General features: G+C 43.0%; 1 long non-coding RNA gene across 1 annotated transcript; it reads left to right on the forward strand.

Moving 5' to 3' along the window:
• Positions 1 to 20,722: 20,722 nt before the first annotated feature.
• On the forward strand, positions 20,723 to 22,512 carry LOC311038908. Its single transcript, XR_014600103.1, has 4 exons — positions 20,723 to 21,536; positions 21,835 to 21,894; positions 22,091 to 22,182; positions 22,394 to 22,512. It is a non-coding gene; the product is annotated as an uncharacterized lncRNA (long non-coding RNA).
• Positions 22,513 to 27,676: the final 5,164 nt, after the last annotated feature.

Consider the following 27,676-nt stretch of genomic DNA (forward strand, 5'->3'; position numbering starts at 1 on the left):
TTGGCTCTCATGCATTGAAGGAGGCATGAGCTCGATTCTCTGGGCTCCCTAGGCTGGCGGGGGGAGTGTAGCGCCCAGGATCACTTAGATAATTGGCACCGGGTGAAAAAGGATTACAAAATCGTGGGATAAAAAAAAGATTTAAAAAATGTTCACGATATTTCAAAAAATAGCAGATCTACAAGCTCTGTAGCGCGGCACTCGGCGCCGCGCTACGAGCTTGTATATCTGCTATTTTTTAATAGCCAAAGACATTAAAAAAATGACACAGATGCTGTCCCGGTTCGAGTGAGTTAACAACACACGCAGCCTATTTATCCACCTAAGCTATGAGAGACCATGGTGCTGTGGAGCACTGGTACAACCAGCCGGGCTTAGAGGAGGAAAATAGACAAACAGGATATAATATTCTTCTCCTGGGGAGAAGAAAGCCCTGCCCTTGGGGCTTTAGTGTCCTCACTATATGTGTACTGTAGGCTTTGAGGATGTAATAATGATACCACAGAGGTTCCTGTACGTTTCCATGACTTAAGGACCGCTAAAGAGCCATATAGCCTCTGGCCAATTGTGAAATGGCTTGGAGAAAAAAATTATTAGAAAAAATAGGCATGTCCGAGATTATCGGCCTTCCAATATTATCGGCTGATAATAGCAAAAAAATGTAATATCGGAAAATATTTGCATCGGTTTAAAATGAGTCAAATAGGCCAACATGTGATCTAAGATTAGTGGGAAGTCCTCATTCAAATGACCACCAGTCAGTCCCGGGACTCACTTCATTGAAAGCCTAACAACATCACTGTGTTATATTAGATGTATTAGATATTTATTAGATATTATACTGATATTATAGCTATTATTTTATTAGATTATGTGAAAAAGCCCGCATATATCGGTATCGGTTGATATCGGAAACGGAAATTAAGAGTTGGACAATATCGGAATATCGGATATCGGCAAAAAAGTCAATATCGAACATCCCTAAAACAAAACAAAAAATAGTACATATATAAGCTCAGTGAGCTCATTTTTTTATTTATTTTTACTGACAATACTGCGATATCCAAAAGATGGACGTCGGTGTTACACTGCGGGCCATGACCCCCACTTTGAAAGCCTCTGAATTAGCATTCACATTTCACTTGTAATTGCAGAGACACTACAGTATACATCACTTTGCAGATACACAGTAAGAACAGGAAATGGTTGACACTGGCATAAAATGAGTCACTCACTCTTGAATATCAAGCTTTTACCTTTTTCTATGTTGCCATTCAGGTGAGTCATAGAATAGATTCACACATTTTTCTATGGAGCACTTAGTGCTTAAGCAATTAGTGCATAATTCAGCCTTGAGACCTCAGCTTCATTTCAAATCATGCCTCACGGTAGCTCTATAACAGCCCACGTCACGTGTTGGCCTATAACTCGTACCATCAACATATTTCTGCCCTGTTTGTGCCCGATTACATTTAGGCTACTGCCATAGAGTGTGTTCTTCAAAACACACTTTTTGCTACTACTCCCCATGGGTAAGGCAACCCGGTCTGGCGGAGACCTGTGCTACTGTACTTTTCTAGTTCTATCCATTTACTGTGAGTTGTAACACATCAAGGAATTGCAAGGTGAAATACTATTTTTGAAAAGTTCCCCATTGAAATATGCAAACAGAAGCACATGAATCATGGGCCAAGGTGAAGGTACTGTATAAGGCTGGAAACTGATTTCACGTAAGCATTTCAGAGCCACTATGAGAACTATTATAATTCTCTATTTCTGAATCAGTATGGAGCATTCATTTCAACACACAGTCATTCTGACTCCCATGATCTGGCTTTTCCTTACTACACACATTCGAAGTTGACTAACCTCAGACTTGGATCTATGCATTACACTTTTCCTAATCTCTCAAGACAGATTCTGCTAACAGCAGAATCTGTCAGCACCACTGCCAAAAACATGTGTTGTTGTTACCAAGTCACTGTCTCTACTAAGCAAAGGAGGCGATGCCCCCAGAAGCCAAATAAAGGGGGGAAAATATATACATTTGTTTTTAATCAAATAGGTTCCCAGCTTACACCTTGCATTGTGAATTGTGTCTGTTTAGAGTTCTGTTTAACCTTGTTTTATGTACAGTGTTATGATGGAATGCAGATCATGAAATGGAGTTTGAAATTAACCAAATGAACCCTAATGTATATTCTGGACATTTGGCCAAAATAACAGTACAAGCTCCCAACTCTTCCCCTTCGGCAAAGATATTTGGTGTAGAGGTAAAAAAAAAAAAAAAAAAAAGGAGTGGACCAAGTACAGACCCTTGGGACACCCTGGTCAACTAATACCAGGGTGAGTATGTATCAAGTATTAAGTATATTGATTAAGACAGTAGTTCCCAAACTGGGGACCCATGTTATTTTCCGGGGGTCCCCAGATGATTAGCTTAACGTGCAACATTGTTTTCTCTCTCAACAGTAAACACACGTGTAGTGTATAACAGGGTATCTGCACATTTATAAAGTCACAATTTAATGACTTTTAAGACCTTAGACCTCAAATATTACGTAAGAAAGAGGCAAACATTGTTAAAACAGCGGATCTACAAGCTCACAACGCCTCGCGGTGCGAGGCGTTGTGAGCATGTAGATCGGCTGTTTTCACAATAGTGATCTGTGGAACCGGGTCAAACTAAATGTAATGGCTCAACTCTTACTGTCAGGGTGCTTTCAGAGGGACCCAAAAGCAGTAGGCGAACGGCAAGAACCAAGGATCAGAAGGTGTGTTAGACTTCCCATAAAATGGGCATGGGAAAACAAGGACTCAAATTACAGATGGCTTTCCGCCTAACTACAGCACATGACACACTAACACTAACACTAAGAGACGACCTGACAAGGAACTGAATAAACAGGGGCATATATAAAATAGACAGGGGATTAACAACACACAGGTGAACTCAGCACAGGATAGGCTAACAGGCAACGAGCAAACACAACACAGGTGACTAGGGTTACAATAATTACAGGGAGGTGAGAGAGGACAGGTAACAGCAAACAAGGCAGATTGGAATTAGGCATAGAACATACTAAAAAATAAAGGTACCAACAGAGTAACAAATAAGCCAAATCTTGGAATCGTAAAATAAAAAGGAAAAACAGCGCCCTCTGCTGTTTTTCACTTCATTTGACTCTGGGCGGAGCTGTACGGAGGACCCATGCTCAGGGAAACCGGGGTTTGGACATGCCCTCAGCCCTCCACTTCCGGTGGTGCGACTATGTTTTCATTCCCACTAACAATATTTCTACACGGAACACTAACACCACTTCTCCCAAAGAACATGGATCGTTTTGATTATAGGCCCACGTGTTTTTATGACGAAAGAGCAAGTTAAAATGTTACTAACTTTACGTGGATTTTTTTCGGCTTCGAGGACGCTATTGTTAAACGAGTTTCGGTTTGTTTCCAGTGGGGAACAAGCCGCACACATGTAAATCCCGCCCCACTACATTTTATTGGGTAAAGCACGGCCTGCTTCCTGATCTGATGGCACGCCCACTTGTAGCCAATGTGCACGGGTCGTCAACACGGCTACCGACATATTCAAGCGCAGCTCTGGATCTGTTCTTGAGAGGTTACAAATAAGCAAAACCAAACAGAACAGTCCTAATAAGTCCAAGACCGTATAAGGGCAGTCAAGGTCCACGGCCCAAGGAGCGGACTGTGACACTTACAATTCCATGTGCTTGTCATGGTGGGGGGGGGGGTCCCCAGTTCAAACATGATTATTTTTGGGGCTTAAAAAGTGTGGGAACCCTTGGTTTAAGAGGTTAATTGTCCCCTCAGCAAGTTGGAAGACATGTAAAATCACACAGAAAGACACAAAGTGGTGGAAAGAGCCACGCATGCCTCCTGAATGGTCCAGTGACTATCAGATAGAGATTCACTTTCTCTCCTCTCAGGGAGGGGAAGAGGCCATTAGTCAGGCAGTAATCTAATCAATGCGGTTGTGCAGGAAAGCGTGGACGGGCGCGACGGATCGCTGAACGGTATTATTCTCAGTCATGTTCTCGTCGAGGGAGGGACAATGGCCTCCAATCTCCCCCCCCTCCCCCTCTCTCTCTCTCTCTCTCTCTCTCTCTCTCTCTCTCTCTCTCTCTCTCTCTCTCTCTCTCTCTCTCTCTCTCTCTCTCTCTCTCTCTCTCTCTCTCTCTCTCTCTCTCTCTCTCTCTCTCTCTCTCTCTCTCTCTCTCTCTCTCTCTCTCTCTCTCTCTCTCTCTCTCTCTACTACAATTATTTGAAAGCTTTAGTTACTTTGTAGATTTTGATTATTATTACAAAACCTACATTAACCACTTCAGCCCTAAATACGTTTCGGCCATTTGAAAATAGCAGATCTACAAGCTCACAATGCGTCGCATCGTGACGCATTGTGAGCTTGTGAGCTTCAAATATATTTTTTAAACATTTTAGACATTTGAAAACTTGTGAAATGGGCCAGTCTGCATAATGAGTATGTTCGACTTTTGTACTTTTAGTACATTTTCACCAAAATATTGTTGGCCGCTAAGGTTGTGCGCGTTTTTTGCCGGCAGAATGGTATGGCATGACATGTACCAGCAGGCGTATAGAGAGCGCATAAACGCAAGGTGTGCGTGACACACGGAAAGATGCGCAAGACCATCAAACCACGCCATTCTCATTCACAAAGCATTGGCAGATTCCGCCCAATAGGTAAAATAAAAGTGCGGTGTGCCCTAAACAGAGTATTTCTACATATTTTTTCCACCACTGAGAGCAGGGGCGGACTGGCCATTTGGCATACCGGGCTTATGCCCGGTGGGCCGCTGGGCCGGTGTGCCACTGGGCCACAAATGTATTTATTTTTTGGGCGGTGTAGCCGCCCCTATAAGTGGGGTTGGGACACCTCCTTAGTACACCCTTCGCTGTACTGTGATTGGCTCATAATTAGTACACCCCTAGCATTAGTACACCCCTAGCTGTACTGTGACTGGCTGACTCTATTGGCTGACTCTATTCAGCACTGTGATTGGCTAGCGAGACACATGATGAAATTAATAATCTATAAATAGGACTATGGGGCGGCCATAGCTGAATGGTTAGTGAGCCCGCCTAGGGAGCCAGAGGCCCTGGTTGCCCCAGGTTCGATTCCAGGCCAGGTCAGCATATGTGTCGATGAAATGAAATTTGTCCCTGAGCAAGACTCTTAACCCCTAATTGCTCACAGGTTCTCATTGGAAACAAGACCGCAAGGACTTTCATGAACGACCTGTTAAAAGGAATTATCCTTATCCTTATGCACTTGAAAAAAAAAACTTTTTTTTAAGTGAGCTCCCATCACTGTATTGACCACTGTGATGACCTCACCGCCCACTTCACACTGGGTGTGATTTTTTAAATATATTTGTGCTCCCGTTTTAGGATTATTACGGTCATTTCCGGGTTGCGCGGCCCAATTACTAGTTACTGTAATGTTTGGGCTGGGATGCTTTTCAGTAAAAGTGGTGGTATTAAGGACGTGCGTTTGTATGTGCCTCGACGGAGTGGGCCGGTAGAGTATCTGCTATCTGCGCCCCAGTTGTGGTGGGCTGGTCTGGGCCAAAACGCCAGGGCTGAATTTCGGTCCCAGTCCGGCCCTGACTGAGAGGGAGCATGGGGAAGGGGATACAGCCCCGAGGCAGAGAATGAATGAGGGAGTAAGGGGATAAGGAAAGGATGCATGCGCGTAGGGGAGGTGAGGAGGTGCCATCGCTCTGGAACACAGCAGAGCTGCAGGGATTGTTAATGCAATCAGAGGTATGGTGAGGATGGGAAATACTGATTCACACTGCGTTGCCATACCTGCACAGATACAGGAATACTGATTCACACTGCCTTACTATACCTGCACAGATACAGGAATACTGATGGTCTCCGCCAGGCCGAAAGGCATGGCGAGAGTAAGTTTTACCCCCGCTCGCTGCCAAACTGTGCACACACACTCCCTGGATGCCAATTCAGAACCTCTGCCACACATTTTACACGTGGGCCTGTCATAGCGCCACCAGGAGGCCGATTTGTGCAAAACCCATTTTTACCCCATTACTCCTACAGATTTTATCCAAACGTCATGCAAATCAGTACACAGTATCTCTATAGTCATGTGATCAACACGGATCTGTCCGATTTCCTATATTCCATCCTCATTGGCTAAGGTTGGGTTCCAAAGTTTGCAGGATTGGTCCGTTTTGAACAAAATGCCTCAAACCATGAACGCAGCTTGCCATTTCCGTGAAATTTCACACGCACATTCCCACTAGGCCAAGGAAGAAATGTCACCCTTTTCACATTGGCCTGTTATAGCGCCACCAGGAGGTCTAATTTAGCAAAACACATTTTTGGAACAAAATGCCTCAAATCATGAATGCAGTGTCCGATTGCCGTGAAAGGCCTAAGAAGAAACGGACACCCTTTTCACATTGGCCTATTATAGCGCCACCAGGAGGCCACAATAACGTACCTGACCTGGCGGAGACCTGTGCTCCGAGGAGCACTTTTTCTTCTAGTTCACACTGCGTTGCCATACCTGCACAGATACAGGAATACTGATTAGCACTACGTTGCCATACCTGCACAGATACAGGCATACTGATTCACGCATGCGTTGCCATACCTGCACAGATACAGGAAAAAGCGTGCATTATCTCCAGCATGCACAGCACACCCACGCACCATGATTCCCACCTCCTGATTTCCCTGCTGTGTGCAGGTATAGTGTTTCTGTCACCCCCCTGCCCTGTGGTGGTAATCTCCAGCCGTAAGCAGAGATAGGTTGGGAGATGAAAATCGCAGTGGTGGAAAGTAACTAAGTGCATGTACTCAAGCACTGTACTTAAGTACAATTTTGAGGTATTTCCACTTTACTTGAGTATTTCCAATTTTACAATACTTTTACTTCTACTCCACAACATCTCAGAGACAAATATTGTACTTTTGAATACTTTTTAATATTGTACTTTTACTCCACTCCAGCCCTATATACATTTTGGCCATTTGAAAATAGCCGATCTACAAGCTCACAATGCGTCGCGATGCGACGCATTGTGAGCTTGTAGATCTGCTATTTTCAAAAGATTGTTATACATTAGAAAACTTGAAATGGGACATTTCTAAATAATGAGTACTCATAAGTGAGTAATGAGTAAATAAGTGAGTTACTCAAGTAACATTTTGAATTCCGGACTTTTACTTGTAACAGAGTAGGCTTATACTTCTACATTGCGGTATCGATACTTTTACTTAAGTAAAAACATCTGAGTACTTTTTCACTGGTAATCTCCAGCCGTATAAGCAGAGATAGGTTGGGAGTTGAAAATGTGCAACGGGGGGATGAGGAGGAGGAGGAGGAGGAGGAGGAGAGGGAGAAGGAGAAGTGCGTGAAGGCGCCTTTGATTGGCGAGCAGCCAGGAGGAGAGGAGTTCACTCTGGGTCAGGATGCAACCGCACCTCATAAACTTTAGTTGGCCCTGATACCATAGCCTCGGGGAGTATAGAGAAGCAGACGGTGGGGTTTAGTGGCCCCGCAATGCGTACTGATATTACCCACTGGCTATATTCAACGTGCATACACACACACCATTAATTATTACGGTGTAATACTAATAACGTCTTTCTCCCCTGTGTGTTGTATTCTTGTGGCGCAGGTGTGTGTGCATTATAATTCATTAAGACCGGGAACGCATCTGTGTAACCACTAACCATTATTGTATACTTTAATCAAAAATAGCAGATATACAAACTACGAGTGCCGCGCTATGAGCTTGTAGATCTGCTATTTTGATCGTGAAAATGTGTGCAAATCTTTGAATATATATATTTTTTTTAAGCGAACATTTGTAACTCAAATCTTTGCTTCTGGAGGATTCTACAAATGTCTTCTAAATCCTAACAGTTTTTTTTTTAAACGAACGTTGCTATAATATCAGTTGTTATCAATCTTTTTCATGTCAAGGACCCCCAAAATGATATATATTTGGCCAAGGACACCCATCTCAAAATATTTTGTTCCAGGGACCCCCAGAAGCAATGATTTGAGTTCAAAATGTTCGCTTTAAAAAAATATATATATGCAAAGATCTGCAAAAATGTTCAAAATTAAAAAAACAATGCAGATCTACAAGCTCATAGCGCGGCACTCGGTGCCGTGCTATGAGCTTGTATATCTGCTATTTTTGAATAAAGTATAAAATAATGGTTAGTGGTTACACAGATGCATTCCCGGTCTTAATGGGTTAATGAGAGAGAGAGAGAGAGAGAGAGAGAGAGAGAGAGAGAGAGAGAGAGAGAGAGAGAGATTTGTCAAGGCTTATATAATGTAATCTTAACTCTTAGCATGCAATTTATTATTACGATATACTCTAAAAATCCAAATGGCTGAAACACATCTGCTGAATGAACTGTGTGAAAGTGAAGATTCACTTCAAAAGGTATTACAGCCGAGCCAACAGCGTTGCACTTCTCTCTGTGTGACTTCACTTTTATTGTAATGTACCTTCATTGTAAGTTTATTGTAATGTAATAGCCGCCGGTTTGATTCTGTTTGGAGGCCTGAGTTGTGTCACTGCCCTCCTTTATGTGCACTGTCCTGTGTAAATAAAAGAAGAGGGAGAGGAGGAGAGGGGGGGCTAAAAATGTATCTTTAAAAAACATAATTTCGTCTCTGTCGGGTGGAAACCTAATATGTCCAAAACTCAGTGGTGTGCACAGACATTTTGAGGGGCAGGTGATCAATAAAATTATACTTTTTTTTGTTGACTTGGTCTGCTCTTTTTTCCCTCTACACCTATACCTCTTTGCCAAAAATAGCCGATCTACAAGCCCACAACGCCTCGCGCTGCGAGGCGCTGTGAGCTTGTAGATCTGCTATTTTTGGCTAAAGCTCTCCTCAGAAAAGGGATGCTAGGTTTCGAGTGGTTATGGTAAAAAGAAAAATCATATCACATAAAGATTTGGTAGACCCCCTGTAGTAACTCTGAGGACCCCCTAGGGGTCCCGGACCCCCTGTTGAAGACCCCTGCTGTAAACTGAAATCTGGTCAAGAGGGCAAAGGGCAGGTGCTCTAGCACCACCTAGAGTCTATCTGTGCACGTCCCTGCCAAAACTGTTAGGGCTATAGGATTCAAATTCAACAATAGCAAAAGTAGCAGATCCTCAAGTTCAAAGCTTATTGATCTGCTACTTTTTAATTTAAAAGAATTGTATTTTTGGGCTTATTATGCATTTATTTATGATACAGTAGACCTGTAGACATGCAGGAAACGGGGAGAGAAAGATGGGGAGTGACACACAGCAAAGGCCGTCGGGATCGGGACTCGAACCCGCGACACGCTGTCAGGCTACATTGGGGCCTATATGTGCCCGGACCGCTAGGCCAGCGGTCTGGGCCTGGATCTGCAACTTTTGATGTTTTTGCGTGACACTGCAGTATGATCAAGTAGGGCGTTAATTTAGGGTAGGTACCCTCACAAAAAAACATCCAGTAATCCTGGTCTCTGTACTGCCTCCCCCTGGTCAGGAACTGGTTGGAATAACGTGTTCCTTCCACACGCTACGTCCTACCGGGACACTCCCCCCTGTCAGGTGATAAGAAGCGGCCTGCTCACACCTCATGCATTGAAGGAGGCATGAGCTCAGTTCTGGGCTCTCCCTAAGCTGGCAGAGGGAGAGTAGCACCCAGGATTACATAGGCAATTGGCACTGGGTGAAAAAAATGGGTTACTAAATCATGGGATAACATTTGTTAGAATATGGAGATAAGAGGTTTGTGCCCGACAGCAATCTCTCTACTGGAATTGATCAAATAAAATGACACAAACACTTTCTCATCAAAATATTGATGAACCACACGTACTGTAACGTGACTATAAATCCTTTGGGCTTATATTTCCACTGGTTGCCTATTGGAGGAGGAGTTGATTGATTGGCGAGCCCAGCTCCATCTTCATTACAGCTCCAAACACTCATCCTCTGCAGGGTTATGACTTATTGGCTATAAGTGGAATTTTTGATAGACAATTCACTCAGCGATGTACAATATATACGACGCAGTGCCAAATTCCATTGAGCTCTGCCAATATCACTGAAAGCACCTTTATGGGAGTAGTTAATTACACCAGGGTTATCATCATAAAAGAATATTACCCCCGGTTAGTTTTGAGACGGTGCAGCCTGAACTCTGTTAACCCTTTAAGACCTGAGGCCGATTCTACAGATGACTTCTAAAGGCTGTTTCAGACGGGGAGCGTTTGATGATCTCGAATTCTCGCTTGGATCAGTGGGATCGCGGTGTGTCCCTCATATACAGAGAGAGAGAGAGAGCGAGAGAGTGTCAAGGCTTATATAATGTAATCTTAACTCTTAGCATGCAATATATTATTATGATATACTGTAAAAATCCAAATGGCTGAAACACTTCTCTTTGTGACTTAACTTTTATTGTAATTTATACCTTTATGGTAACTTCATTGTAATGTAATAGCCGCCAGTTCGATTCTGTTTGGAGGCCTGAGTTGCGTCTCTGCCCTCGTCTATTTATTTACACTAAACTAAAAAGGTGGGGGGGGGGCTTAAAATTAATAATTAAAAAAACATCATCTTGTCTATGTCCAAAACTGTTACTTTTCAGGATTGAAATTCAAAAATAGAAAAAGTAGCATATCCACAAACACACGTGTAGCGTGGAACAAAAGCTGACCACATCCAGCTCTTGTCGCCCGCGGGCGTGTGCATGAAACGAGCACGAGAATGTCACGGGACCGCGCCCTGCTTGCCTCTCCGCCCTTCAAATTCTCAGCACGTCTCAACTAATCGCCCTCCTCTCATTGAAAATGTATTATTAGGGGCGTCAATCGCTCCCCCTCTGAAACACACTTTAATCAGTGCGGTTCTCAAATGTTTCGTGCCAATGACACCCAAAATTATATGTATTTGGCCGCGCGGACCCCCATCTGACAGTGTTTTGTGCCAGGGACCCCCAGATTTGTGTTAAAAACAACTGTTTCAAACACTTTCAAGATTTTTCTAAATGTAAACAAATTGCAGATGTACAAGCTTGCAGCGTGGCAGAACGTGACGCGCTGTGAGCTTGTATATCTGCTATTTTTGAGGACCACTGTTCTAAACCCGAAGCGTTTTCTGAAACACTCACGTTGTTATGGAGGTCTTCAACAGGGGGTCCGGGACCCCTAGGGGGTCCTCAGAGCTACTACAGGGGTTCCGCCAAATCTTTGTGTGATATGATTTAGTTTTTTTACATTAACCACTTGAGCCCTAGAATTCCTTTTCTGAGGGTAACATTAGCCAAAAATAGCAGATCTACAAGCTCACAACGCCTCGCACTGCGAGGCGTTGAGAGCTTGTAGATCGGCTATTTTTGGAAAGAGGCAATAGGTGTAGAGGGAAAAAATAACAGACTAAGTAAAAAAAAAAACTTTAATCTGAAACACAATTTCATACAATATAGATTAGGGGGTCCCTGCTTCATCTCTCTCTCTCAGCTAGGGGGTCCTTGGCCTGAAAACATTGAAGACCCCTAGAGTATGGCTAAAATCTAAAATGACAGAGATGTCTTCCCACATAGAATGGGTCAGTGTAGGGCTGACGTTGTGTCCTTCCTTGTGTTGTTGTCATGTTGAGAAGGTCAGCTCACACACACTGATCTTACACATGAGTGACAACATGTCATGTTCATGGGAGGAATTCAGAAGCAGGTTAAATCTCAAGGGAATATATGAAGAATTATCGAGCAGCTCTCATCTGTTTATGCTTTCTTAAAGGACGACTTCACCCATTTTCAACCCGTCTTCTAGGCATGTGCCGATTCACTCAACTCACGATACGATTCGAATCACAATACTAGGTTCACATTACAATGTTGTTACAATACTGTTTTCTCTTATCCTCTTATAATACAGTAGCAAATGACCAATCGATACACTGAATTATAATTGCAACATACCCACTCAAATTCATCAAACTAACCCTGGATGCCATGTCTGTTCATGGAATACAGCACAGACCTGAACGCTTGCTATAAAAGTTATCCAGACCAGGGATTTAGCTCTGACTCACATGTTACCTTCTCTCTGAAGTCCCGACCCAGTGAGCTATAGATCCCACAAAGCTGCCTCCTCTCATCACGTCCACAGTTGGGTCAAAACCACTTTTTTTTAGAAGCAATGATCAGCCAGACTCTAAAATCTGGTTCAGCTGATACGGTTCAAAATGCTCTGTTATACAAGGAATCTGTCTCCATTACTGCATCTGCCAAACTCATTCAAATGACTTTTTATGGGGGGACTAATGGCTAGATCTGTGTGTGTGTGTGTGTGTGTGTGTGTGTGTGTGTGTGTGTGTGTGTGTGTGTGTGTGTGTGTGTGTGTGTGTGTGTGTGTGTGTGTGTGTGTGTGTGTGTGTGTTTTTACCTTTCACCCAGTTACTGGCGTTTGTTTGTTGAAATTGGCCAGCATTATTATTCCTCTTTCAGATAATTATCTCTGCCAGGCGAACAGGCTGGGAGGCAAAGATTATGATATGGTCTGGTGGACCAAGTATTATTCTCAAGTAAATACCAGTGGTGGAAAAAGTACTCGAATGTTTTACTTAAGTAAAAGTATCAATACCACAGTGCAGAAATTCTCTGGTACAGGTTAAAGTCCAGTATTCAATATGTACTTGAGTAAAAGTACAAACGTATTGGCATCAAAATATACTTATGGTATCAAAATTAAAAGTACTACAATGTTTGAAAATAGCAGATCTACAAGCTCACAACGCGTCGCATCGCGACACGTTGTGTAGACGATACACACATTTACATAACCGTATCACCAGCTAGGGGACCATGGTCCAATACAAATGCAGAGTAACAATGCATTGAACTAATCAACGGCAGGATGTGCCAGAAGTTTCTTCAATTAAACAAAGACAAAGCTGAGGTAATTGTCCTTGTAGCCATAAGGAATAATGATTAAAAGTCAGCGCCCAGCTTCAATCTGTATAATAACCCAAGCCGAAAATCTCGGTTTTGAATTTAAACAGCCACATTAAGACAGCTACTGTACAAAGTCTGACTATCATCACCTTAAGAATATAGCCTATCAAGGATTAAAGGTCTTATGTCATAACAAGATTTGGAAAAACTTGATCCATGCATTCATCTTCAGTAGACTTGCAGGGTCTTTACAGGTCTCCCTAAAAAAAAAAAAAAAATACAGACGGACAACTGCAGTTGATTCAGAACGCAGCTGTTTGAGTCCTTACTAATACCAAGAAAGTGGAGCATATCACTCAATGATCTGTGTGGAGTAGTGACCTGCTAAACATTCTGTATAATATAATCAACTGCTGTGGCCTCTGCTCTTAGAAGAGGGTGCAGACATCATCATCCCACCTGCATGTGTTCACTGGCAGTGATAACAACACCTCAGGGTGCTCAGGGTGCTCAGGGGGGGCACGGAGAGCAGAAGGTGCTGCAGAAGGTGATAACTGATCCTGAGAACAGAAAGCTGCTGGGACCAGTTAGGTGGCAGTCTGTGCTGACATGTTGTCCTCTGCATCGGTGATACTAGGGCTCCCGAAGAAGAGTACACTCGGAAATCACGTGATCTAAAAAAAAATCTAATGTTAATGTTACAGGATTTATTTTTCTCTGATTTATTTTCCCAGATTGCGTTTTTGGTGAAAACAAGCTATATTCAACTGCCCATAACTAAAGAATGGAAGATTGCGTTTTCGCAATTATTTTTTTTCGGATGAATGAAGAGACTCTTGTCTTTCCCCTGAGACATCTGGTGTTTACGGTTATGTAAATGTGTGTATCGTCTACACAACGTGTCACGATGCGACGCGTTGTGAGCTTGTAGATCTGCTATTTTCAAACATTGTAGTACTTTTATCGTATCGTATCGTATCGTATCGTTTACATCGTCATAGAAAAAACATATTCTGTTGGTCTCGAAAGAGTTGTAAAAACGCTGGCACTGGCTGACTTAATTAATTAATTGATTCTGGCAGTGAATGTGTTAAGATGAGAGGAGTAGTGGATGATGATGAGTAAGAGTGAAGAATCAATGAATTAAGATGGGTTGTTATACTGTAGATGTATATATATATATATCTCCCTGCTCTTAATTAATGGTTCTTCTAATGTGCTGAGCAGGGAGTAATGTATAGCAGAGCCTGAACGCCAAGATCAAGATCTTTCCCCCAGCGTCAGCTTGTAAACACTACGACGGCCCATTTGGGACAAAAACACTGTGGACAGTTGTCGATATGAACGTCAGATATGAAAAAAATATATATATATATAAAATCTCGATAAAAATACACGATCTAGCGCATGGACCCTACGCTCTGGTTTGTTTCTACTGTACCACATCCTAGGATATAATGATATCATATAAAAAGGTAAGAAAAACGTAGTCCGGAATTATCCTTTAAAGGTATTGTAGGCAACATTAAGCCTAAATTTAAAAAATAATATTTATATATATATATAAATATTCTTTAAATTTAGGCTTGATGTTGCCTACAATACCTTTAAATATACCTGTACTTCCAGAAAATGGAAATTGTTGTACTCATGTATACCGATGTTTTACGATAAACCCATGTATCAATAAGATCATTGAATTTAATTAATTCAGAAATGTGTTGGGTCATCTCATCTCCAATAACTCTCTGACCGTGGAGAGAGTGAAGGGTTGTTTCTCATCAAAGACAAGCCTCGCTCGACCCTTTTGACCTGTGAGATGACCTCTGAGATGACCTCTATGTATTTAATCAGTAGTTACAGTAGTACTGTGCGTATTTCAACTCGGCATTATCAGAACTTTCATTGGAACCTATAAGGTCATGTTGAAAAAACGGACCTTTTCAGAGCTGAAAATCGTGGCCCATCTTGGATTTGAAGTCATCAAAACAATATAAATGATGAATACGTCGACCCACATCATCCCAGAAAAACATGTCATTTCCAACAGCCAAAAAAGAGAGAGATAAGAGTCATTCATTCCACTCACCAACACTGAGAGACTGTAGTTCCTGCATGGAGGGCAGTTTCCAACATCACTACAGTGGTGGAAAAAGTACTCAAATGTTTAACTTAAGTAAAAGTATCAATACTGCAATGTAGAAGTACTCTGTTACAAGTAAGACCATGGGGTGACTGAAAATTGGTGAACTCTCCCTTTAATCCTGTAAAACTGGACCTCCTGACATCAATACAACATCCTGTTCCCTGTAGACAACTTGGCCTTGCTATTAGATGTTATAATGTGAGAGATAAAAATGTTACAGCACTCTATAAAACTGGAAGTCATAGAATTGTGCTTTACTCTGCCAAGGTGCTCTGAAAATATAGCATCTATGCCAGGCAAAAAAAAAATACATAACGGCCTGAAGCACGATTAAGTTACTTTCCCAAAAGAACGTAGCCAGTCAGTATATATAGTGCATTATAATACACTAGAGTTTCGGGGGGCTACGCCCCCCTCAACCCCAGCCGCGCACGGGGCCCAGCGTGGCCGCGTGTGGACCCCCTGTAAGTGTAGGGGCGCGTGGGGACCCCCGTAGAAGAGGGCGGGGCCCTTGGGATGGGTGTTGTTTGTTTGATGTAGGTGGTTGCTTCTTTCTGGCGCTGGCTGTGCAAACCTGGCAACCCAGCGCATGCTGCCGGTGGCGTTACACCAGAAATGGTTCCTGGAGAAAATGGTGACCAAAAAAATGTTTTGGAAAAAAAGGAAAAAACCCCCGCACCGGCGCGCACGGGGCCCAGCGTGGCCGCGTGTGGACCCCCTGTAAGTGTAGGGGCGCGTGGGGACCCCCGTAGAAGAGGGCGGGGCCCTTGGGATGGGTGTTGTTTGTTTGATGTAGGTGGTTGCTTCTTTCTGGCGCTGGCTGTGCAAACCTGGCAACCCAGCGCATGCTGCCGGTGGCGTTACACCAGAAATGGTTCCTGGAGAAAATGGTGACCAAAAATTTTTTGGGGAAAAAAAGGAAAAAACCCCCGCACCGGCTGCCTGCTGTTGTGGTGATTAGGTCGTGCGCACGGTAAACGGTACGAAGCTGCCTCCCCTTCCGTTTTGTCCGACGTTTGGTGAGTAGAATTAATTATGTTGCGCGGTGGAAAAGGTGTAGTGAGCAATGAGATGTCCCCTACGCGAGGCGTAAATTCAGCGCGGCCGCCGTGGCGAGTCAGTTGGCGACATGTGGTCTGGCGGTGCGTTGTTTATTCGATAACAGAGCTGTGGGTGTCCTCACCGAGGGTGCGGAAGTCGGTCGCCATTTATATAGTTAGATGGAATGGGTTCTTGACTCTACTGGCACAGAGGATAATTCCGTTATAATTCTTTGAGCTGTGTGAAGACTGTGATGCTAGTATTGTCTTCTTATCTTATCTCTTTTTAATGGGCTTTTCCCTCAAATATCTTTTTTTAGTGTGTGTGTGTGAGGGCGCGCGTGCACATTTCCGTCCTCACATGCTGTGGTTAGAAAAAGTATTCAAATGTTTTACTTCAGTAAAAGTGTCAATACAGCAATTTAGAAATACTCTGTTACACGTAAAAGTCTGGAATTCAAAATTGACTTGAATAAATGTACAAAAGTATGGTCATCAAAATGTACTTAAATTACCAAAAGTAGAAATCCGCCGTGATCATCCATTCCATAGTTGTGGGCAGTTGAATAGGTTGTTTTTTGCCAAAAAGCAACAGAAACAGAGGAAAAATCCGCTTTTCCAAATCGAACGTCAAGGAAGAGAACGGGCTGTCTTTTTTTGCGATCACGTGACCTGCAGCCCCCTTGCTTCTGTGGGAGTCAAATGGTGATTCCCAGGTTAGCGAGTGGAAAACCACTGAAAACACCACACACTCGTCAACTCGTCATTGGCAGGCTGAGCCTTGGGCCAACTGACAAGTGTACTCGTCAGTGACAGGTCCACGAGTTAAGGTATAGCTCTCCACCACACCAACGTCGGCGATGGCACTGTAGGTGCCCAGACCGCTATAGGCCACAGGTCCGGGCCAATACTTTTGTACTTTTAAGCTTGAGGTAAGCTTCCCAACTAAGCTTTTGAAAACAAGTCATAATGTTAATGTGGTTGATAACACGTGTGTGTCGTGGGTTTATAATGGCTAAACTAAGCTTATTGGCTTGATCACAGCGCTTGGCGAGATGTTCCTACAACATGGTCAATGACAGAAGAAGACTGACTTCGGCACCGTCCTATTTCCACCTAATGACATCATCACACAACGACATCGCAACATCATCGCAACCGCGTCGTTGTCCTTTAAAATTACTGTACAATAAACTAAATGGCATTTTGCAATTCGGATCAAGACGCTCACCTGCTTTCTAGCTTCCGCTTCAGTGAATTGTACTAATGTTTCGTTGGACGGCACATCTGAAAGGGAGGGAAAGGCGTTGCCATCGTGCTGTGGTAGTCGGACTCAAGCTGTACATTTTTGAGGATAGCACTAATAGCACTGATCATATGGAAATGTACATCTTCAACACAGTACCTTTGCGCTGGATGAAGGTGTCCCCAGTGACCAGTGGAAGAAGAGATCGTCACTTTGAGATTCCCACCAGGCGCACGAGCTACACAGCTGTGCTGATAGAAGACATAATCTACATCTGGGGAGGGTATGACTTCAGGCAAAATAAGTACTACAATGTGCTTTATGCATTTGATGTCGACACTCACAGATGGTTCAGACCCAAGGTTTCTGGGAATGTACCAGACGCAAGGTCTGCCCACTCAGCCTGTGTCCTCGTGAAGGTCATGTATATTCATGGGGGGGGGAGGCCATCTGAATGCACTAACGACATCTACAAGTTGGACACAACCACAATGGTCTGGTCTTTAATTAACAGCGGAGGCACTCCCCCACTTGTTTCAATGTGTCATTCTTCCACCATTATCGGGAAAAATATGTTTGTATTTGGGGGCTATGAAGGCTGGGGGGGCTACGTCATCAAAACCCAAAACATCAGAGTATTTGACACAGACCAACTGCTGGATGAGCACGCCTTCTTCACAGCTTCTTTCAGACAGATGCAGAAAGCATTCAGCCTTTGCCTATAATGACGAGTTGTACATATTTGAAGGTGACAGCCTGACATTTGGAAATGTGTGGAAATTCAGTCCAAAATCCTTCTCTTGGAACGAGGTCGAGACCAAGGGGAAAAGGCCGCCTCAGACGTGTTCCATCTGCTGTTGCATGGTGGGAGATCGTGTCGTCATTGTTGGAGGATACGACCCCACACTCATCAATCCACACTCAAACGAGTACACACGCACTTATGACCTGTTCATCCTAGACTTAAGTCCGAGTCTGAAGACGTTATGCAAGCTAGCGGTTATTCATCATGGTCTGGAGTGGTCGGAACTCCCACACAACATCAGGTGGGAACTGACAAAAGAAATGGACAACGTGACGCTAAAGACTTTGTGTCTTAGAAATGAAGCATTCTGGACGTAACTATGGAATGGATTAACGCTACCGGACACTTTTTTTCCCCCCGATTCTACGAGACCCCTGTGTAATGAGGCGATCACAGTGCGGACGGCGATCACGGAAAATATTCCATAATTTCAAGGTCAGTAAAAACGCTGGGAATCGCTGGCAGAGGCTTGACACTTTTATGTAAAGCTCATGGCAGTTAAAGAGAGACCTGAGGCCGATTCTACGAATGCCTTCTCAAACTCTTTTGTGCCAAGGACCCCAAAAATGATATGAATTTGGCCGTGGACCCCCATCTGAAAATGTTTTGTGCCAGGGATACCCCCAGAAGAGAAGATTTGTGTAAAAGAAAAATCAAAAAAACATTTTTTTTTAAAGATTGTTCAAAAATAGCAGATTTACAAGTGACGCGCTGTGAGCTTGTATATCTGCTATTTTTGAGATCCGCTCTTCTAAAACCAAGAGTTTTCTGGAAAACATACATGTATGTTGCTAAAATTCTTTCCCGGTTTTAATGGGTTAAGCCAGGACACGAAGCATGCGGCGAACCTAGGTGGGGCACCAAATTGCACAGGGCCGGCACTGTGTAGGAGTACTGTCAAAAAAAATGTTTTGCACAAATTGTCCGCCTGGTGGCGCTATAACAGGCCCATTTTGGACCGTACCTATGTTCCCCGGGTCCTATGTTCCCCGCTTTCCTAGGGAGAGCGGGGAACATAGGACCTAACCTAAACCTCACCCTAACCCTAACCTTAGTGGGGGAACATAGAACCGGGGGAACATAGGGATGACCCCTCTCGCCACGCCTTAGACAATAAGACAGACTTCTGCTTTTCTCCTTGGATATTGTACCTTAAACACATTTTGTTTTGTATAAACTTTAAAGGTACTGTTTACATTGCCTAGTGCAGAGGACCATCTGGCAAACATGTTGTTTTTGTTGAAAAACAAACCAAACAAGTGTGCATCGAATGACTCCTCCATGTATGAGTCATAGTGGTTAAACCATTAAGACCCACTGGGTGAAAAAGGTGATATACCTGGATACATGGGCAAGGTATACACCCACCCAACATAAATGATAGGTGGGAGTTTTTCAATGAATGCGGGAGAGGACTGTTTACCTTAAAATGCCTTTAAGATACCTGGATATACGTCTCTCTTTTCTCTGCTTGGGAATCTTCCTTACACATGTAAATTAGAGGTTTGTTCAAACAATGGGAGGTGTGGGGTTCATAGAGGGGGGGGCTCAGGGAGAGAGAGAGAGAGAGAGAGAGAGAGAGAGAGAGAGAGAGAGAGAGAGGGAGAGGGAGAGGGAGAGGGAGAGGGAGAGAGAGAGAGAGAGAGAGAGAGAAACACAGACTATTGCACAATTACTGATTAAAAAACAATGAGTGAGATGTCTGTCTGTCTGTCTGTCTGTCTGTCTGTGAGAGAGAGATATATACACACACACACACACACACACACACACACACACACACACACACACACACACACACACACACACACACACACACACACAGATCAGGTCTTGGGTCTAAATCTCAACTACTGTGCACAGTGGTTTAACTACTGATACTTTCTCTTTGATCTGGCTTAACTGTACAGTTGTGGCACTGTAAACACATCTGTATGCTATTCTTTCAATCGGTAGGAATGATGGCGCACAATCCGTCCGTGTACCTTGCAAATTCCAAATCTCGACAGGCCTCCCAAAGAAATGCCGGTCTGGGTGAGGATGCAACTCGGCAGTTGGGTCCAAACGGGGTACCTCAAAGCTTGAGTTGCTAGAACACCACTTATTGATACTTTTACTTAAGCAAAACAGTTGAGTACTTGTTTCACCAATGTCCCTGTTTAAAAATGATTGAATAAACACTAATAACCAAGGTTACTGTAGTAACAGAGGTCCTCTCTGTTACACAAGGTGCTGTACAACAAACAGTGGTGTGAAGTAACTAAGTACATTTACTCAAGTACTGTACTTAAGTACAATTTTGAGGTAATTTTACATTACTGAAGTATTTCCAATTGTCTATACTTTTACTTACTATTTTATTTACTATTATTTGAAAACTTTAGTTACTAGTTACTTTGCAGATATAAATGATGACATTATAAAACATGCATTAACCACTTTAGCCTTATTTTATACATCAACAAGCTCACACGCTATTTTCAAACGTATTAGCACTTTTACTTTTGGTACTTTAAGCACATTTTGATACCAAAATGTGTTGTACTTTTTACCCATATCACAAACAAGGCTACTTTATGTGTGTTTTCGTTTGTATTTTGGGGGATAGAGATTAGATTACATGCAGACACAACATTTGCATGATAGGTGTCGATGGTTTCAATGTTCCTATTGTTTCATGTTTCACTCCTGAGCACCGCCTCTTCACACCGTGTCTGTGAGATGTCTTTGAGCCAGTGTTGCCAGGTTTTTTTTATAATAAATTTGCACCAAGAATTTTATTTGAAAATAGCAGTCTACAAGCTCACAACGAGTTGCATCACGAGTATATCTTGTATAGCTTGTATATCTGCCATCTTCAAATAGCCGATGTATACAGTAGGTAGGTTTAAAGTGCTCATGTGAGTCATGTGACCCATAATCGCTTCTATTGGGCTTGTTTTTCTAGACCTGCTTGCTTGTTTCTCTCACAGAATCTGGCAACCCTAGCCACAGCACGGGGGCGTGTATTAGCCAAGGCACCAAGTTGGCTTTACAGGATAGCAGTTTGTTGTTAGAGAACTCTGCTTGGAAACTATTAACTGCATGATGAATTTGTTTAATTTGTGAGTAAAATGGCAACAAACACAAGTAGAGATTTATTTTATGCATCGGGTGCTGCTTCGAGTCCTCGCAGACGCCAGCCTTCGACTCCGAGAAGAACAGAATTATTAGGTGGTCCTCTTAGCTGGTCGAGAGCAACGCTGCTCGGGATGATGCTTTGTCTACGTTGCTGCCTCTGCCTGCACCAAAGAGCAAATAACATCAACCTTGCGGTAAGTGAAATTATGTCTGACTATATATGCCCTGTGTCTACTATCTAGAAAATTCTTTGTATGAGTTGCTTGTAGAAAAATAAGTGTAACTAATGTTCTGGTGGGCAACCTGGAAGGCTCACCCCAAAACACGATCGCCACCATTTTAGGGGGAATACCAGGTAGAGATTTTATCGGATATGTGCTGGATTTGTGCCCGGGTGACTGTGTTTGGGGCGAGTGTTTTGGTATTCCTTTGGTGTTTTGCCAAAAGCATTGATTTCCTCAAATTGACCTTTTATAATCATGCTGTTTACAGGAGGCTGTGAGGCGTCTACACAACTCGGAGAAGAATAACCACATTCAATCCAAAAGAAGTGTAAGTAACCAAATTCAACTATATCACAATCATGCTTTAGTAAGAGGGGAGACCAAGCCCCACCAATTTGATTTGTGGTGGGGGATAGTGGGGGGAGGTAGGCCTGTGGATTGAGTTCCTGTCCTGGTGAAATGTTTTAACTGATAAAAAAAATTGCACATGACTAAAAACTAACACGGTTCTTCTCTTCCAACAGGGTAAATTCTCCACATAGTATTGATGTTGCAGCTCATCTTTTAGGAGAACTAAGCATTAGTTTCTGTAATGTTGATCCTGTTTTTATAAAAGGTAAAGCGCACATGCATAATACACTCACAGTATTCACATAAGCTATTTGCATCTTAATAGAGTGGGCTAGACCTGCAGAAAACAGCAAACCTGTATTTCTTATTGTAGCCTACTTACAGGGCATTGTTTTGTCTTTTTGTATTCAAAGACCCCTGTGTTATAATTGAAAATAAATAATTGTAATTCTTTTTTTCTTCTGTTTTTCTTCAAGGCTTCAAGGACTGCCATTTTGGATCTTCAGCCCTCCAGCAGTCCAAAGTTCAGGAGATCATCTCCAAAACCTCATACCAAACGCTGCATTCTCCAGGACCCAATGCTTGAGGACACAGAGCTTGAGGACTATGTTTTTAGTGCAAACTTTTTAACTCAAATCTTTGCTTCTGGGTCCCTGGAACAAAATATATTTCTTCCTGTGGATTATACCAGGGACACATGACTTGGATTTAGCTCTTCCTTGGACCCACCCGTGGATTACATGAGTAGCCTACAAGTGACTTTGTTTTCCTTTTCCCGCTATTTTTCTTTGCTCCTCCTCATGGCACTACTTGCTGACTATATGTCAGTCTATGTGGATTATGCGGTCGACACACACTGACATTTTGCACCGTAATCCTGTGTATAACGCACTGACTTTTGACTTTTTTTTCCCAAGCACCTTAACTAACGTCCATAAGTATATCATGCACAGTATACATTGCTGCTATGTTCATGCACATATCTTATCTCAGGTAGCCTACTAGTGTGAGTATATAGACACACATTTCACCCACGTTTTTTAATTAAACCTGTGATGTGACAATAAACCTGATTCTGATTCAGAATATTTGAATATATATATTTTTAGAGTGAACATTTTTAACTCAAATCTTTGCTTCTGGGGTCCCTGGAACAAAATACTTTTCTTTGAAACAGTTTACCTTATCTGTGTGCTCCTGTTCCATTGTTTTGTATAAATGTATTTTTCTTGATCAATAAACATAATTACATGAGTTCTGCCTATGTGTTTTTCTATATTGTTTGTGTGTGTGGATATATATATATATATATATATATATATATATATATATATATATATATATATATATATATATATATATATAAATTAGTGCAGGTAGTGGGGGGGGGACTATAAACCATCCCTCCCGGTGGGGGGGGGGGGGACAAGCCACAGCCCCTGGGAGGGGGGGGGGGGCTATAAACCACCCTTCCCACTGAGGGGGGGGGGGGGTATAAACTAGGGGGTTTATACAAGAATTAGCATGCAGAATGTGGGGTGGGTGGGTGGGGTTATAAGCCACAGCTTCCAATCAAATGTAGTTTTCTGCACATGCTCAGAAGTGGTTGGGGTGGAAGGGTGAGAGGGGTGGGAGGGGTGGGTGTGTGAGGTCCTTGCTGGCCAGACACCACAGGGGGTAAATGCAAATGAAGGTCTCAGAAATGGTACATACACCTGAATATGTGGGAGGTATGTGGGAGGTGGTACATTAATGAATGAGGGCAGCATACACACACATACTCCCTTAAGTATCAGGGGTATGCCTGAGGGATACCCTCCCAAAATCATTGCTTTTCACCCAGTGACCGGGAACACATCTGTGTCATTTTAAATTTCTTTGGCTATTCAAAAAAAAAAAAAAAAAAAAAAATAGCAGATCTACAAGCTCGTAGCGCGGCACTCTGTGCCGTGCTACTTTTGAATAGCTATTTTTGAATAGCCAAAGAAATATAAAAATCACACCCATTTTGAAGTGGGCGGTGTGGTCACAGTGGTCATCACAGTGATGGAAGTGATTAAAAAAAACATAAAACATAAAAAAAATAATTAAGTGCATAGTCCTATTTATAGGGCTATGCACATGTGTCATGTGTTTCTAGCCAATCACAGTCCTGAATAGAGTCATGGTGGCCAATCACGGTGCAGGGTTAGGGGGGTACAATGGTGGCCAATCACAGCGCAGGGTTGGGGGGGTGCAATTGGGTCGATGTCCAAACCTCACATATAGGGGCGGTTGCACCGCCCAAAAATGATACAGATGCGTTTCCTGTCTTAATGGGTTAATGCTTTTTAAAATTCTGTTTGCATGCATGTGTGTGTCTATGTGTGTGTGTGTGTGTGTGTGTGTGTGTGTGTGTGTCTATGTGTGTGTGTGTGTGTGTGTGTGTGTGTGTGTGTGCGTGCGTGCGTGCGTGCGTGCGTGCGTGCGTGCGTGCGTGTCTGTATGCCTGCCCTGTGGTGTAGGAGCAGCCAAAGAACAGTGTTTGACTTGCAGGGCCAGCCGTGCAGTCAGAGCCTCTCTGCACTGAATGGGAGGTCCAGGTCCCTCCTCAGACTGCAGCTCCATTAGCAGTCTGTGTGTAATGGCACTGTGTGGACATGTGTTCTGTACTGATAACACACAGGAGAGTGGACGAGAGAGGTGCTCTGAGAGACAGAGAGAGAGAGAGACAGAGAGAGAGAGAGAGAGAGAGAGAGAGAGAGAGAGAGAGAGAGAGAGAGAGAGAGAGAGAGAGAGTGGGAGAGGGAGAGGGAGACCTGGCAGACCTAGCCCTGATGTTCCACTAGTACCCATGAGAAATGGTCTGTCTGTCTGTCTGTCTGTCTGTCTGTCTGTCTGTCTGTCTGTCTGTCTGTCTGTCTGTCTGTCTGTCTGTCTGTCTGTCTGTCTGTCTGTCTGTCTGTCTGTCTGTCTGTCTGTCTGTCTGTCTGTCTGTCTGTCTGTCTGTCTGTCTGTCTGCCTGCCTGCCTGCCTGCCTGCCTGCCTGCCTGCCTGCCTGCCTGTCTGTCTGTCTGTCTGTCTGTCTGTCTGTCTGTCTGTCTGTCTGTCTGTCTGTCTGTCTGTCTGTCTGTCTGTCTGTCTGTCTGTCTGTCTGTCTGTCTGTCTGTCTGCCTGCCTGCCTGCCTGTCTGTCTGTCTGTCTGTCTGTCTGTCTGCCTGCCTGCCTGCCTGCCTGCCTGCCTGCCTGCCTGCCTGCCTGCCTATCTGTCTGCCTGCCTGCCTGCCTGCCTGCCTGCTCTCAGAGTCAGTCAGGTACCCACATCAAGGGTCCAGTGAAACGAACACTCAGGATTTTACCGCATACTAATAAGAGAGAGAAAGAGGGAGAGAGAAAGAGAAACAGAGAGAGGGGATTGAAAATATGAATGAACCTATTAAGACCTGAGGCCCATAGGCTACTACAAATGCCTTCTAAATCAGTAGGCTAGTTCTCAAACATTTTCGTGGCTAGGACCCCCAAAAGGAGATATATTTGAGAAGAGAAGAGAAGATTTGTGTAAAAAATAAAATCTAGAGCTTGTACATCTTGTACATTTTTGAGAATCACTGTTCTAAACCAATGTTCTAAATCATGAGAGTCATAAGGCATTGGTTCTCAAAGTGGGGTCCGGGGACCCCCAGGGGTCCTTGAGGGGGTTCCAGGGGGTCCCCAACAAAATGTGTGAAAATAGCATCACAATAGTTTTAACCTTTTATACTTTGGCTATTCAAAAATAGCAGATCTACAAGCTCACAGCGCGGCACCGAGTGCCGCACTATGAGCTTGTAGATCTGCTATTTTTGAAAGATCTTGAAGATTTGTGCAAATGTTTGAATATATTTATTTTAAAGCGAACATTTTAACACAAATCTTTGCTTCTGGGGGGTCCCAGGCACAACATATTTTCAGATGGGGGTCCCCGGCCAAATATATATCAATTTGGGGGTCCCTGGCATGAAAAAGTTTGAGAAGCACTGTCATAAGGGACAGAAAGAGAGAGGGAGTCGAGGAGTGAGAGACAGAAAGAGAGAGATATAGAGAGAGAGACAGAGAGAGAGAGATATAGAGAGAGAGACAGAGAGAGAGGGGATTGAAGAAGTGAATTAATTGGGCCATGGTCTAACTCTACTTAATGGAATAAGTATAGCAGGCGGATCGTTGTTTAATTGAGCCCGGGGCTGTTGGGAATACAGTATTACTATGCAGACTGCGCTGAAGCAAAACCATCTTATTAACCCTTTAAGACCTGAGGCGATTCTTTAAAAAAAACTAAATCCTAACAGTTTAAAAAAAAAAAAAACATTTTTTTCAATATTTTTCAAAAATAGCAGATCTACAAGCTCATAGCGCGGCACTCGGTGCCGCGCTATGAGCTTGTATATCTGCTATTTTTGAATAGCCTATGAAATCTAAAGTGACACAGCTGCGTTCCAGGTATCAATGGGTTAATCACAGTAAATCATATTCACAACATTTGCCGTATGACGCATCAGCTTGTATACTCTGTACTCATGAATATATGCAATTTAAATATCAAAACATGTAAGGTGGTATCGAGATGCAGGGAGATTTAAATGTTTAGATGTATAGATTTCCAATGCAAATTGCTGTGAAAAGGGTGATCTAAAGGTTTAATACTTTCTCAGTGCAATATTTGTGTTTATATGCGAATGTTTTTTTAAATTAAAGTCAGCGAAAATAGCAGATCTACAAGCTAACAACGCGTTGCGTTGCGATGTGTTGTGAGCAGTTGTAGATCTGCTGTGTTTTTCTACTCGGGTTTGTCATATGACCACGGATAACATTATGCAAAAATAACATAAAAAGATGAAATATTATGGAAATACATGGCTTCATGCCCACCAGCAACGACATGCAGCCTACATACAGTATGTATGTACTCCTATGTGAGTACAACACGTTGCTGTCGGGCATAAACCTCTCATTTCCATATTTGTGTTTTTTCGTAAATTAACCGATTGAGACCTGAAGTCGATTCTACATGTCTCCTAAATCTCAACAGTTTTCTGAAAAACGTATGTTTCTATATCAGTGGTGTTCAATCTTTTTCATGTCAAGGACCCCCACAATTATATGTATTTGGCCGCGGACCCCCATCAACATATTTTGTTCCAGGGACCCCCCAGAAGCAAAGATTTGTGTTAAAAATGTATTCGCTTTAAAAATATATTCAGAAGATTTGCACACATTTTCAAGATTTTTCAAAAATAGCAGATCTACAAGCTCATAGCGCGGCACTCGGTGCCGCGCTATGAGCTTGTATATCTGCTATTTTTGAATAGCCCAAAGTGTAAAATAATGCTTTTTAGCTCAAATCAAAAAATGACACAGTTCCAGGTCTTAATGGGTTAAATGTATATATACTTTTACTTCTACTCCACTACATCTCAATGTCAAATATTGTACTTTTTACTCCACTACAATTATTAGAAAACTATAGTTACTAATTACTTTCTAGATTTGTATTATTATTACAAAACATGCATTAACCATGCACTTCAGCCCTATTTCAACTTTGGCTATTTTGAAAATAGCCGATCTACCCTAGGTGGGGTAGGCGAAAGGGCCTACGGTGTGGAGTTTGCATGTTCTCCGCGTGTCTCGTAGGGTAGTTAATACCCTCACAAAAACATGTAGTAATCCTGGTCCCTATACTGCCTCCCCCTGGTCAGCCGGGGCGCCTGATGGAGGGGAAAGGAACTGGTTGGAATAACATG

Source organism: Gymnoscopelus microlampas (assembly GCF_963454915.1).
Source record: "Gymnoscopelus microlampas genome assembly, chromosome: 22".
NCBI lineage: Eukaryota > Metazoa > Chordata > Actinopteri > Myctophiformes > Myctophidae > Gymnoscopelus > Gymnoscopelus microlampas.